This window comes from Myotis daubentonii, chromosome 11 (assembly GCF_963259705.1).
Source record: "Myotis daubentonii chromosome 11, mMyoDau2.1, whole genome shotgun sequence".
Lineage (NCBI taxonomy): Eukaryota > Metazoa > Chordata > Mammalia > Chiroptera > Vespertilionidae > Myotis > Myotis daubentonii.
In genome coordinates, this window is record NC_081850.1 from 18,144,909 (window position 1) to 18,160,955 (window position 16,047).

General features: G+C 36.5%; 1 pseudogene; it reads left to right on the forward strand.

Annotated features, from left to right (window-relative positions):
• The first annotated feature begins 547 nt into the window (after positions 1-547).
• The window catches only part of LOC132212691 (cyclic AMP-dependent transcription factor ATF-4-like), a 161,739-nt pseudogene continuing 146,239 nt past the window's right edge, over positions 548-16,047 (forward strand).

Below are 16,047 nucleotides of genomic sequence, written 5' to 3' on the forward strand. Positions count from 1 at the left end.
GGTGAAACCTACTCTATCAAAAATATCTCAGCACAAATTTCCTTTGGTTTTGAAATAAACATCAGTAATTTCATTGCAGGCCTGCCTGAACTGGTCCTCCTGGCATTGAGGAAACGATCAGGTGGAAGCCAGTTCCAAACCAGCTGTCAACTGAGGTGGGTCTGAGGCCCAGGTTTTAGCATGAGAAGTCTACATCCTGGGTAGGAACTTCTGAGCATGTGCCTTAAAAATCCTATGAATGCTTCTCAAACAAGATGAAGGTCCATTTTCCTTTCATGATGTGGTTTTAGTATTAATCTCTATAATTAATCCGGAATTTGTGTTGTTGCTTTGGTGTAGGAATCTAACTATTATGAAGCAAGAAATTTGGACATAAATATAGTATATAGAAAACAACTATTCTGAATATTTGCTTTTAGAAGTATTTTAAAATATGATTTTCCATATTCTCTCCAGAGTATTTTTTGCCATCATCTTTGCTAAGTAATAGGAGGAAATTACCCTGCTTTGTTTTCAGGTCTGTAAATTTGGAACATATCACACAACAATGTGTATCTACTTCTGGGAACATATTGAGGATGATTTTTCCAAATACTACTTGTTTGTGTCAAAGTAAGTAAATAGCTTGCTCTTTTTCTTTTTTAAACAAAAAGAGCTGGTAAATGGAAATTGTGTTAAGGTAGACATCAATACTTTACTGGGATAAACACTGGAAAATTGAATTTCTCTTGGAAAATGGTGATCATATGACAATTAAAATTGATTAAATAGAAATCTGATCATTTAAAGTATTAGCAAGAAGGCACCTCTAATTTTATGCATTTTGGTGAGAAATCATGCAGTTCTCATGCCAGATTAAAGGAGCTTTCTCATTTGAATGGCAAACCTAAAAAGGGGCCACAGGATATAATCAGAACAGTCTAAGTAGCTTTCCATTCACACACTCCGATTTTTAGGTGGCTGTGCTGAATTCTAAAGCTGCTTCCAGCAAGTAAATGCTATCATAATTACTCATTAATTTTGCTTTTACCTTTATTTTGTCTATATGTTAGTTCGTTTTCCCCCAATTTCCGAACCCAGGTTATCCTCCTTTTTGTTAAGTTTTTTTGAGCATAACTGATCACTACCTGCCAACCTGAGCAGGATTTAAAATAATTACATTTTCACAGGCGCACGTGTATCAAACCACAGAACAATGCAAGAGATGATGGGCAACAAGAGTTTATTTCCAAACTCCTCGGACCCCTCTGTCATCCTGGATGCCTCTTTTCAGTTGTGCCTTTCCCTAAGAGACTTGGAGAGCTGCCCTTGCTCCCTGATGCTCAGGAAAGCAATTTCTCCCTCTGAGGTGCTACTGCAGAGTAGCTGGAGCTGGCTGCTCTGGGCTGTTTGTGTGTTTGCATGGCGCACATTTTCCCCCTGACAACTGCTGTCATATCGACTCACTTTGATAGTCAAAATAAGCCTTTTAAAATATTTCCCTCTACACTCCAGACTAATCCAAACCTAAAACAATCGGGCTGATTTTGTTTGCCTCTTTCAGCACCAGCAGCATGAAGATAGCAGACATTTCCAGCTTCGGGAATGATTACCCTCGCGCGAGATGTGAGAGCCTGATAGAAGGAAGCTCTACTCTCATGAAAGAACATGTCTCCGGAGAATCGGCTTCGAGTGGCAAAGAAAGAGCTCGCCGGGGGAATCAGGAAAACACTGCCAATGGCGTGGACTCCGGGTGCCATTTCACAAAGAGCTTCGTGTTCTCTCTTTCTCCTCTCTCTCCACCCCCGCCAATGTTGGCAAAAATTCTCGCAAAGTTATAGAATGGGGGTGAACAGGACAAAATTAGTAGATTCCTGTGAGTCATGACAGTTTCAACACAACCCCTAGCTGTTCTTCATGTTAAATTATAGTGTGGGGTATCTCAGCATGTACCGGAATGATTAACCATGGGGGACAGGCTCACGTTCAAGGTGGTGCTTTATGTCATCGTGCAGCATAAATTGAGAGAGAAATAGAGATGGGGTGGGGGGGCTAAGTGATTTGAATTGATACCATATTCCTCTCATTATCTTAATGTATGGTACAGACAGCAGACTTACTAACTTCCAACCTCCCTATGAATAAAAGGGATTCATAATGAGACCTGGGCTCCCAAATACCAGTGCTCAGATGGGCCAAGAGATCTTTCTTACAGACCTGATATTAACTATGGGAGTCCAGACATGGCATTTGAACCAAAAAAGAAAGAAAGAAAAGGCATCTTTCTGGAATGAAATGATCTCTTATAATCAGTGAATTTTAAGAAGGGATAAACCAAACCTCATATTCCTGCCATTAGACAGGAAGAATTTTTGTTTTAGCTGTCGTACAGTAGAGAGGGTTACCTTTGCAATAGCAATGATTAACAATCACTAAGCTCTTACTGCATGACAGGTGCTGTGCTAATTGTTTATACTAACACACAAGAGACCCACATCCGCTCTGCGAGTTAAGCGTGTATTTATGTCCTTTTTATAGATGGAGAAACTGAGGCTTAGAGAGATCAATTTCTTTGCTTAAGGCCACATTGATAGTCAGCGTTGAAACTGTGGGTGTTTTCCTCTCTTGCTGGGTAAAAAGTGTAACCTATGCTGACCTTGGAAATGTGAACTCACTCGATGTAACTGGGAGGCAGAACGCCATGCCTGTAGGGTCCTAACACTAATGGGGGCCTGGCTTTCCCAGGCAAGCTCAGCCAGTATCAAACACCATTTTTGTTCAGCTGCAGAGTAGAAATAGAAATGCTTTTGTTTCTGTTTGCACTCTTTTCCAGCTGAAAACCTCTCTTGTTAGCTGTCGACAATGTCACTTTCACATTTGCATGTGGTGAGTTACTACTGCTGCTTATTTTGAAACAGGTGATAATTAATCTTCCCACATTCAAGCATTGCAAACATATTTCAATTTCAAATGAGATAAGACCCAAGCTGAAACAGCCACACTTAAATTTTAGAAAGCTTTATACCAGGCATTGTAACTGGCCTAAATTTTCTCTGTTGCAGTCACGTTATCGATGATGAGCATAGAAGCATTATTTCTAACAGGCAGTCAGCAGTATAGGGAGCTGACATATTAGCGAAAGTTAGAAGAAAGAAAGTGGGAATCAGGTTAATATTAGTCTTTTTGTTCACCCTGAATGTACTCTTCCTCTGCTTCATTTACTTATCTTCCAATAGCACAGGAATGTTTGAAACTTACCTGTAGTACCAGGTAAATACATCACTTCCTATATTTACTGCCACTGATTTTGAAGGTAGGGTCTGGCCACAGTATATTAGAATCAGAACCCCAAGAGATTTATTGGTTATATAGTTTATACGGGAGTGGGCAAAAGTAGGTTAATAATAATAACTAATATAATAATTAATGAATAAACAATAATACAAGAATAAACTCTGTTTCACATACAACTGTAAACCTACTTTTGCCTACCTCTGTATTTACATGTATGTGTTTCAATACTGATTTCTTGGCTAGGATTTTAGTGAACCTTATTTACAGGTGACTTAGTATACATGTTAGGATAGTTTCATCTGAAGTCATAAGAGTAAACAATAAAATCTGAATGGGTTATATTCCAATTCCTTCTGTATATGTATGTTACACATGGACCGGCTTTCTGATAGAGTTCCTCTCCAAGAAATCACAAATTTCTTAGAAACCCAAATAATGTGATTATTATTCACTAAGAACCCTAAATAATATCAATATTATTGTATGTATTCTTACAGAGGCCAGCTAAGGGGTCTTACAGTGCATAACACATACTATGGAAACTCAGATTTCACAGGGCAAACATGAAAAATCTTTTTTCTCCTTTTTCTCACTTCTTTTTGTTTCCTTTGATCTCTATGTGCTTCCAGGCTATAAATGGCTTCCAGGACGTCTACAGCCACTCACGAGTCCATGCAGGCTGCTTGGTGACCGGGGGGGGGGGGGGGGGGTCCCAGCAGCTGCACAGCACCTGTGCCAGGAAGTGCTCCCTTTTCTTACTCTGAATGTTGTTATTACTAGGAATTCCTGAGATTTTCTAGTAATTAAAAAGTTTCTGTCAATTTATAGATATGTATACATAGATTTATGAATATTTATTTACAAAAACAAAGATGTTCATTTACTCTTGCAACCACAACAGATGAAACAAAACAGAAATATACATCAAAGGAAAAGGGGGGGAAAGGCAAAGAGAATGTAGTGCACGGCCTTTCCTTACTTGTCCTGTGACCCAACATGTTGCCTCTCGTGTCCCGCTTCCAGATTCAGTGTTAAGTTATTCCTTGTAATTTATATTTTACAATAAATGGTTAAGTATTAGGTTTTTAACTTTCTTTTAAAAAGAAATAAGGCAATCCTGAAGAAAAAAAAAAAAACCTCATTTGCGAGAGTTTTTCTTGCTGACTTAGACTTTTTTTCTATATCTAGAGGACAGTCTAACAAAATGGGAGGCTACAATGAGACAGAAACAAAGAAGGAGTGATTTGGAGGAAGATAAATAGTGAAGTTTGGGACATGGGTAATTTGAGGTCATAAGCTTTGATCTAGGAAGACCTCAGCATAAATTTGGAAATTTGAAGATAAGTCTCCGAAGAAAACTGACAACTTGAGATGTTAATTCAAAGTCTATAATCTAAAATAGGTGACATTTAAGGACTACTAGCAATGGCTAACACACACTGAGCATGTTTTGTATGCCAGAGATTGTCTTAAATGCTTTTCACAAATTAACTCATTTAATCCACACAACAAACCTGGAAGGTAATATTATTATTGAAGATACTATTATGATTGTACCTATTTGACAGACAAGGGAAGAGAGGAACAAAAGATTAAGTAAATTCCACAAAAAAACCACTCTGCTGAAAAGTCTCTAGAGTCAGGGTTTCAATCCCAGGCAATCCATTCACAAAACCCAAATTTCAGAACATTATAGGGTAATTCACATTGATGCACCAAATGAAATCTGTGAAGAGAGTGAAAGAGAGCATGGCTTAAAGAGCTTTTAGGAAAATCTGAATTGAGTAGTTTTTCAATATCAAGACAGAAAAGCATTTATAAAAGGCAAGGACAACAGTGATGGGGAAATCAAGGAGAATGAAGGACCATTAGCTCAGGTAATTAGAAAATATGATCTCTGCAGGAGAACTACTTCTGGAACATCCTGGATTAAAGAAAGGTGGCCTTTTTAATGATACAAAGTCTGTATCAGTTTCATAGGATTAAAAATTCTAATGGTTGTGAGCCATGAAGGTAGCCTGGTTTGGTGGGAAAGCACTGAAAAGGAGTAAGGAGATAAACAGATGGCCCACTCCTTCACTTCTTTCAGTTTCTACTTAAGACACTATATAAAAGAACAACTTTCTTCTACTTCCTTACTGCCATATTCCTATCTTCTGCTTTATTGTTCTTCATTTCCCTGATCTTTTTCATATATACATTAATGGCCTGGTGCACAAAATTCGTGCATGGGGGCGTCCCTCAGCCTGGCATGAACACTCTCACAATCCTGGACCCCTCGGGGGATGTCTAACTTCCAGTTTAGGCCTGATCCCGCTGCGGGCAGTTGGACATCCCTCTCGCAATCCAGGACTTCTGGCTCCTAACTGCTTGCCTGCCTGCCTGACTGACCACCCCTAGCCACTCTGCCTGCTTGCCTCATTGCCCCTAACCACTCGCCTGCCTGCCTGATCTCCCTAACCACCTCTGCTTGCCTGCCTGATCGCCCCTAACCACCTCTGTCTGCCTGCCTGATTGCCCCTAACCGCCTCTGCCTACCTGCCTGATTGCCCCTAACCACTCTGTCTGCCTGCCTGATTGCCCCTAACCGCCTCTGCCTACCTGCCTGATTGCCCCTAACCACTCTGTCTGCCTGCCTGATTGCCCCTAACAGCCTCTGCCTACCTGCCTGATTGCCCCTAACCACTCTGTCTGCCTGCCTGATTGCCCCTAATGCCTCTGCCTCAGCCCCTGCCACCATGGCTTCATCTGGAAGGACGTCCGGAATGACATCCAGAAGGTTGTTCAGCTGTCTGGTCTAATTTGCATATTATGCTTTTATTATTATAGATACTCTATATTTGTTTGTCTCTTTCCCTCACTCAAAAGCAAGCCCAATTGGGAAAAGATGCTGTTATGTTTACCACTTTATCCACAGAACCTAGGATAATACCTGGCAGAGAAGACACTTAATACATATCCATTGAATGAATAAACCAGATTCTACTTACACCCCGACTTCATGGTGTGGCTCAGGTCACATTACCTGTTGATTCTGAGTCTACTTTTCACAATCTACAAGATGCGGGGGGGACCTTCATGGTTATTTTAAAGCTCCTTCCTTCAATATATTCATGATTCTACTACATTGTGCCACCTCCTTTGCCCCCACCCTATTTTATTTCAGAAATGTGAAGTTGTATCCTATTTTAGTAAAAGTCGAGAGCCCAAAAGGCTAAATTTTAATTTCCTCCAGATGTCAAGATGCCTGATGTGATCTGTGCACCTGTTGCTGGTCCTGAGTCCTCTTTGGTTCCACACAATAAGAAGAGCTGTCTTTAGCCACAGTTGCTTGGTTGGTTTTCTTCCAGCACAGTTCAGTCAACCTCAATTCTTTGAAGCTGATAGCATGACTCCTCTTGGTAAACTATATTCATCATTTATTCACAGTGGTATTTATAGAGTATAATGTTCTTTTTGAAGAAGAACTATCATTATCAGGTGACAGATCCATTAAGTCTGAGTACCTGGGCGAGGTGCCACAACCTGAAACAGGAAACTATGAATTTGCACATGACAAAGGTGCTTTATTTTCTGGAGCACATGCCCTGGGCACCAAAGTAGCCACATTGTGGGTTCTAGGTATTTTAGGTAATGATGTTAGGCTTTCTTACACAAATATAACCTTTGAAGAAAGTTTTAATTTCCAGTGCTTTATGGATACTGTCTTGAAATTCCTTCTCTCACTCTACTTATGTAGATCAAACTTTAAACACCTGAGTTTGCTTTTCAGGGAAGGAGCAAAAAAGGGATGGAGGTAATAGGGGAACTGCATTCTATAAATGATATTAATGCATCTATAATTACTTTCTGCATATGAAAGGCAAAGAAAGATGATGACCATGACATTGCCAGGTGCTTTTATGTTTGTGGTGAAGAACAGAACAATGGCTTGTAGTCTTAGTCTTCCAGGTTTGCAGAAAGAGTACTCAACCTTCTCTATTCATTGGAGGATCCATCATGATGTCTGCCAGATATTTTAAATACATTTTATTGATTTCTTAAGGACAAAGTGAAAAAGAGTGAACTGGGGATTATGGTAATTAGAAGGCTCTGCTAGATGTTAAAAAAATTCATCTAAAGAATGTTTTTGAATAAATGAAGTCACTCAAAATCAAAAGCAGGGTGAAGCAAGTGGAGAAAGGATTAATCTCATAATGTCATCTTGGAGGAGGCCTTCAATATGGTATTCCTTAAACCAATTTTATTTAACTTTACTTTTGTACTTAAAACTATGAATAAAGACTTATATAACTATATTGTAATGATCTCTTCCACTAGATAGAGTTGTTCAGTTGATGGGACCATTTCTTCTTCACATTTAAATGCCTGGTACTTAATACGAATGATTTTCACTAAACTGCTCATATGGACGGTCTGTAGAGAATGTGGAGCTGGACTAGTCAGAGCTCATCCTTCAGCATCACATTTTAAGAGGGACACCTAACTGTTATTCATGGCATCAAGAGCATCTGCATAGTCAATATAACCCTTCATAAACTTCCAGCAGTTTCTGAAACGTGTCATTTATTAATCTCGTGTAAAAACAAGAAGATGGGGAAATACAGCAAAGGCGAAAAAGAAAAACAAACAAACAGGTAATTCAATATCTAACTTTAATTCTTATGATAATATTTGGGAAAATGACTATGCCCATTTGTAAAAGTCAGAAAAATAATATGATCCACTAGCTTAACTTTTTTCACTATCATCGAATGTTTTCTCCTTGTATTTGTGTTCATCTTCAGCCAGAGAAAATTAATGTGTCAAAACACAATAAAATGTCTTGCACTAAAATAGCTTGGCTTATCAATAACATATCTTCAAAGGCGAGCTCTAAAAGGTGTTTTTATTACCACTATATACCCCTTACACACATTTTTCTGGTGATCAAATGCCTCATTTGGATCTTTTCTTGGCCTTTCTGTAAACAAAACTGGTAAACAAAAGAATAGAATGTGAAGGGGGAAATGACATTAGGCAAAGTAGAAGGGAAAAGTTTAAATCAATTATTGGAGAGATACAGATAATTTATACTTTGAGCTCTATTTGAATGCTATTACAGCTAGTAAGTAACTTCTTGCCTTAGATATTTGTAATAATATGTGGACAAAGTAGGTAGGAACTAAGAATATTGTCCTTCACACACAGTTACTCACATGCTGTCACTTGCTCCAATAAAGTCCTCAGGGTAGCACCTGTAAGCTTCCTAAAATCATAAGCCTTCTCCAGAGATAATCCGCAAAAAAAAAATATTAAATTTGTAGACCTTTAAATGGTCGGAAATTAATTCTGTTCATTTCTAGATGGCTGTGGATTTGTGCTACCTACAGTTTTCTAGATAGATACAAGAAATATTCCTAAATTTATGATGGAGGAGAAAAAATAATATTTTTGGTAGTGTTAGTTATAGAGCTTATATGAATTACAAAAAAATGTATCTGGGGGAAAAAAGAGGCTGCTGCTTTTGCTTTTTTTGGAGCTTTTCAATAATCAATTTTGAATCAATTCTGAAACCTTTCAAAACATTAATGACGGGAAAGAAAAAGACTGGTAAGATGGCAATGGGTATCACAGCTCCTTTAATTTAATAGTTTGTGTATTAATATGCTACTATATTTCCTAAATATCTTTCTTAATACATAGGAAAACAATAAACATCTCAAACACCATCTGCCTGTATTTTCCCTGAAGGGCTTTGCATATTTTCAGTGAGAAACAAGTGTAAATATCTTGTAATTTTCACAAAAATGTTTCATACTTTCACAGCAGCCCTGCTAATGAAGTACAGTATGAGCCCTTATAATAAGCCAAAATGATTCCAAATTGCAAACAGTGCCTCTAAAAACATGGTGAGAACTGCTGGGCGGAGGAGAGTTGTTTCCTGCTTTGGGCAGAGAAGAAGGCAGAAAGGGAATCTCATTTCAAATGGAAAATGAGAAAGGCTGATATGGGTATCCACCTTCGATGAAGTTCAAGGAACTCAGAAACTTGGAGAAATTAGTCTGAGAGGACTCTTCATATTAACTGTGAGCACTGAGAGATAGCCGCGATTTTGGAGATAGATACCAGATCATTTCCTCATATGTGGTGTATGAACATCGATGTAGAAAAATCAACATTTAGATACCTGAAGAAAGGAATACTGGAGATTGCAAAATTGGATCTGAAATTAATTTCCTGGTTTGGCACAGTCATAAATCCAAGCTTTCAACACAGAGGAGAGAGATAGGACAGCATCTGAAGCTTATTAAGACTAGATTCATGACATCGATATTAACAGAAAGTTCCTCTGACAAAGTGGAAACAGAAACACAAAGACACTATTAGTTACAGAGGCGAGTAGCTCTACTTTATTAAGCCCCTTGCTATGTGCCTAACACTGAGCTAGTCCCCTACAGAGTGTCAGATTTTCACTCCTCTCCTTGCAGGGTAAGTATTACCATCTCCACTTTGCCGTGAAATCTGAGGGTCGGAATACGTGAATCATTTGCTCAATGACTTAAATCTGAATGTGACAGAGGTAAGAAAAAAACCCCAGACTCTTCTCATGTTCATTATATATACAGGCCTCTGATTACCAAGCCAAATGGGCATTTAGTGTTAATTACTCCCAAGTACAGAAGGGAACATGTGTACGGGGAGTAAATGAGGAAGATATTTTAGATGGCATTGGCTGCAAATTATTTTAATAGTTATGTATTTATATTAATTTGTATTATACACATGTCAATAGTGTGCTATAATTTGTATCCAACTATATTATTTCTTTAGGACGAAGTAAAAATAAGGTAGGTTATTGTAATCTAGTTTATAAAGAAAACACAAATTACTGGTGTGTTTCTGAGGAGACCCTGAATGTTCCAAGTGTTTATTAAATATATTTTAGCTGAGAAAATGTCATTCTACTTCTTCTCTTCCTTCCATTTTTCTCTTCCTTCCTCCCTTCTTTCCTTTCCTTCCTTCTTCCCTCCCTCCCTCCCTCCTTCCCTCTTCCTCCCTCTCTTTCTTTCTTTCTTTCTTTCTTTCTTTCTTTCTTTCTTTCTTTCTTTCTTTCTTTCTTTCTTTCTTCTTTCTTTCTTTCTTTCTTTCTTTCTTTCTTTCTTTCTTTCTTTCTTTCTTTCTTTCTTTCTTTCTTTCTTTCTTTCTTTCTTTCTTTCTTCCTATTCAACCACCTATCTACCAATTCATCTAATATATATATATAGTCTATCTAGTATGGATTTTCACTTTCTGAATCTCCAAGCCCTTCACAGTGTATTAATTACCTTTAGTAATAGTCAAATATAGCAAAATTCATAAAATCGTATGTGAGGGACTGAAGTTTGAGCAAAACCCATCTAATCCAGTGGATTCTATACTCTCTTGAGTACCAATCAAGAAAATTAAATTATTATAAATTTACATAAATATATTATGTATAACATAAGACATATACAAATAGTCAGCTTAATAGAATATAACAATAAAAAGTAAATGTCAAAGTTGTGTTTTTTTCTACCCCAATGGACCCCTTTTCACCTTCCTTCTGTCAAAGGTATCCATATACCACTTTCAATCTTATCTTTTTTATAATTAAGGGTAGCAGATACCAATATTTCTTAGTAAGCAATATGCATCAATTAACATTATATACTTTATTATTTAAAAACACAACAGATTTATTGTCAAATAATGAAATTTAATGAATAATGGTGCTTGAAGGAATAAATCTAATCCTATTGTTAATGAAGATGAGCATAAAATTCAGTCTAAAAAAGAATTTTTAGAATATATTCCAGAGTGGTAAACTATATAGATATCCATAAGTTATACCTTATTGATTAAATTGTTCAGGTTTTCTATATCTTCACTATGGGGGAGGGGAGCACAGAGTTCTACAAATAAAGTCACAATTAAAGAAAAGTTTTCTAAGAAACTTATCATTCTGTTGAATATTCTAGGGTCTCACAGTTGGTGGGTGAGAGGTGATAATTATTTCTCCAAACTGAACAAAAGTAGATACTATAGTTTGAGACCCTGTGGTTTGTATCACTAGCGAAGTAAGTATAAAGTAACTTGGAATCTATAGGAACTGAATACATTTCTATAATAAAACCATGAAAACAGAACAGCTTGAAATAGCAAGTAGGGCATCTACATCACGCTTCCAAAGGAGAATCCTCTTTCCAAAATGTGGCAAACCTGCCAGTCCCATATTTGTCGGAGTAGTAATTTAATAACAAATTCAACAATCAAAAATATTACTATCATCTTCAAAGAGTTGCTGACCATCATCTCTCTTTATGAATGCACATCTGCTTCCCAAACGAGGAAAATTCAATTAGCAGTTTCAGAGATTCACATGTGAGAGCTAACTGGTAGTCCATAAATATTGTTACCAAAGCAGAATAATTTGAAAATTCAAAGTGATTTTGTAATGTGCACATTTTTTCTTAGGGTTTTAAATACAAACTTCTCAGAGCTAAGTGACTGACTGTCAGTAAAATGTGCCGTCTGAGTCTGTGATGGAAATTTTGCCCATGCCATTTTCCAAAATCATTGCAAACTCTAAATAAAAGATTACGTACATGCCAGCTGCCGACTGAAGAGATGAAAAAAAAAAAATCAAGAGTCCAAACAATGGGAAAATGTTTGATTTAAAATGAACATATAAAACCATCCCTGCAATCAATAAAAAAGAAAGTAGGCAGCAAGAGGCAGAGAGTTCAATTGTAATTATGTTAAGGGAAAATTAAATCTCTTCTCTCTTTTACTAATGCACACTTCACTTCCCACATTCTTGATCCTCGCTTGTTAATAGTGATGGTGATGAAAATTATGGTACTGTATATGAGAACTGAAATTCATTGAATAATGGTGTCTGAAAGAATAAAGCTAGTCCTATTGTTATGAAGATGAGCATAAAATTCAGGCTAAGGAAGGATTTTTAGAATATATCCCAGAGTGGCAATCTAGATAAATATCCATAAGTTATACCTTATTGATTAAATTGTTCAGGTCTTCTGTATACTCACTATTAGGGAAGGGGAGGTCTACTTGACCTGTTTCAAGAAAGAAGCTCTGTCAAAGTCTCCTATTATTAGCCAGTCTGTACATTTCTTCTTGCATGACCTCCACTATTTACTTTCTGAAGTTTGCTGCTGTGATGATTGGCACATAGATACTCAGAATTGATCTATATTCATTGTGAATTACAGACTGTGTGTTATGAAGCATTGTTCTTTCTCTTGCTTAATGCTTCTTGTCTGATTGTTATTGTCAGATAGCAACATTGAAACCTCTGCATTATTTTGCTTGGATTTTCCCCATATTCCTTTGTGCTTGTCTTTAATTTTGCTTTTAGTAATTTTCCCTCTTAGGTTTGATGCTTATCAGGATAGAGTTTTTTGAGATATACCTGATGAACCAATTAGAAAATATATATTTTATATTTTTTAACATTTATTGTTGAAAGGATTACATATGTCCTCCTTTCTCCCCCATTTACCCCTTCTAGCCCACCCTCATGCCCCACCCCAGGCCTTCACTACCCTATTGTCTGTGTCCCTGGGTTATGCATATATGCATACAAGTCCTTTGGTTGATCTCTTCCCTCCCTCTCCCCCTCCACAGCCTTCCCTCTGAAATTCAACAATCTGTTGAATGCTTTTATGTCTCTGGATATATTTTGTTCAACTGTTTATTTTGTTCAATAGATTCCACATAGGAGTGAGATAATGTGACACTTGTCTTTCTCTGACTGGCTAATTTCACTTAGCATAATACTCTCCAGGTCCCTTCATGCTGTCTCAAAGGGTAAGAGATCCTTCTTTTCTACTGCTGTATAGTATTCCATGGTATAAATGTACCAGAGCTTTTTTATCCACTCCTCTACTGATGGGCACTTGGGCTGTTTCTAGATCTTAGCTACTGTAAATTACACTGCTATGAACATAGACGTGTATATGTTCTTTCTGATTGGTGTTTCAGGCTTCTTAGGACATATTTTTAGAAGAAGGAACATTGGATCAAATGGCAGTTCCATATTTAATTTTTTTTGAGGAAACTCCAAACTATTTTCCTTAATGGCTGCATCAGTCTGCATTCCCACCAGCATCCTTGCCAGCACTTGTCATTTGTTGATTTATTGATGGTTGCGATTCTGACAGCTGTGAGGTGATACCTCACTGTTGTTTTAATTTGCATCTCTCTTATGATCAGTGATCCAGCAATGTGACCTAGCAATTTCACTTATATATCTTTCCCTGAAAAAAATAATTTAAAAAGGTTTATATACTCCTATGTTCATTGCAGTATTGATTACAGAACCAATATATGGAAAAACCTAGGTACCTATTAATAGATGATTGGATAAAAAAAGACATGTTACATATGTACAAGAGGATATTACTCAGTCATAAAAAAATGGAATATTGCCATTTAAAACAACATGGATGAACTACAGGGCATTATGCTAAGTGAAATAAGTCAGATAGAGAAAAATATGATGTTTTTAAGTGATACACTATCATGCTGTAAACTTTTGAAGGTACATTCTATATGTCAGCTATGGTACTTTAATTTATACAGAGCAAACTGCTAATCTTGTAGTGGTGAAGAAAATGTGGGTAATTTCTTTATAAAATAAAAAGAAAATTGCCAAGTAACATTTTGTGAGTCAAGTCTTAAATAATATAATAAAATTATCCTCACAAAACTATTTATACTTTTATTAAAATGTTATTAGTGATTCAAATTTTATTCAGAAGTCCATCACAAACCTCTATTTTCTATATTCAATACCCTACCAGGGGTGGGCAAACTTTTTGACTCGAGGGCTACAATGGGTTCTTAAACTGGACCGGAGGGCCGGAACAAAAGCATGGATGGAGTGTTTGTGTGAACTAATATAAATTCAAAGTAAACATCATTACATAAAAGGGTACGGTCTTTTTTTTCAATAGTTTTATTCATTTCAAACGGACCGGATCCGGCCCGCGGGCCGTAGTTTGCCCATGGCTACCCTAGACCTTCTTTGAGAGCAAAGGCCAAATTAAAGCCTTAAGAGTGTCCAACGAAACACATATGGTTCATCTTTTCACACGGGCAGAATTTTGATCCTTGATCCTCACTTGGGCTGATAACAATGTTAAAGAGGTTCAAGTTGCTTTTTAATACTCATATTTTATCACTGCCATTTTGTGTGATAATGGGATTTGAGGTGGAAAGTAAAACAATTGGAAAATTGTGATGGTTCCTGTAAGTTTTGTGATATTAATACAGTGAGATACTTTCAAGAGTCCTATGATGTTAATGTGTTCTATACAATTTGCCTTCCATCAAGGTGCTAATTTCCTTGCCTTTGGCAGAAAGAAAAAGGAGACTAAATAAATGTGACATTCTTTTACATCCAAATGTTAGGCTATCAAAGGAAGCAAAATAAAAGGGGAAAAAGGAAAAGTACATAAAAAGGAAAATGCACAGAGTGATAATGAAATGAAAAATTACCTTCCAACTTGGAAATTCATAAGTATATAAAGGCTGACAGCTAACATTCAGGTGAGTTTGTGAGTCTCTGCCAGCGCGCCGTAAACAATTATTATGGCTGGAGAACCGTTATACGTAACCACGAAGCCCAGTACTAGCAAGACAGTGACAGCCAAGCCCCAGTGTGATAGAGATCTCCTGGCACTCAGAAGTAAGTAGTCAATACATTTTTTTCCACTATAATATTCCTGAAACCAGATAGTATACCCATTAATTTCCCAATGCTATTTTATGGTAAATATGTCAAATTATAAAATTCAGAATAATAAACACCAGATGTTATTCTATTTACAAAAATAGGCTTAAGGAAAAAAAAGAAGACGTATACCAACATAAAATAATATATCATTCAAATAATATATAATTCAAATAATTTAAATCTGTTATAATCACTAGATTTCTATAAAACCAAGGTATATGAGTGATTCAAAAATTTTATATATGTCATTACTCTCAGATATTTATTCTATTCAATAAATATATACTGAGTTCCTGTCATGTTTTAGGGATTGGTCAATAGAAATACAATAACAGCCTAAGCAGATTTGTTTCTTAGATCCACTCAGTGAAAATTTTTCATAAAATAAAATATACAAAGAACATCCTCATGTAAGGATACTGTAGTAAGTAGATATCAAGGAAAAATCACCAGTATAATTTTATTACATTAATGGGGGGCAATGTTAGGATTATCCAGGACTTTAATCCCCTATGGTCTACTTTAAGAAGATATTTTTCTTAGGATGAAATTAAAAGAGTATGAATTTTTAAGGCAAATAGACATGCATTCAAATTGTGACTATGCTCCATCTACTAGTTACTTTATTTTTATAAATTTGTTCAGTTATATTGAGTCACATTTTCCCCATTGTATACAATTTATTAATACATTTTGATTATTTGATTCCTATTAGGATTAAGTGCACTAATATATGTAAAGTGCCTAGTAGAAACACTGATTCTTAGTAAGTCTTTCTTGTTAGCTCCTTCTCCTTTGTTATTGAAGGCAAAAATGTCTGATATTCTAGCAAAAAAACCCATACCATGTTCTATTTATTCCCCCAATTTACTTCATCCATGGAAGTAAAATGTTTTATAATAAATATTACATATTTTATGAATTATTTTTCAAAAGATTGGGTTAATAGGATTTTAAGTAAGGTTTCAGCAGTAGAGGTAACTGTAATACATCAAGGTCAATAAGCC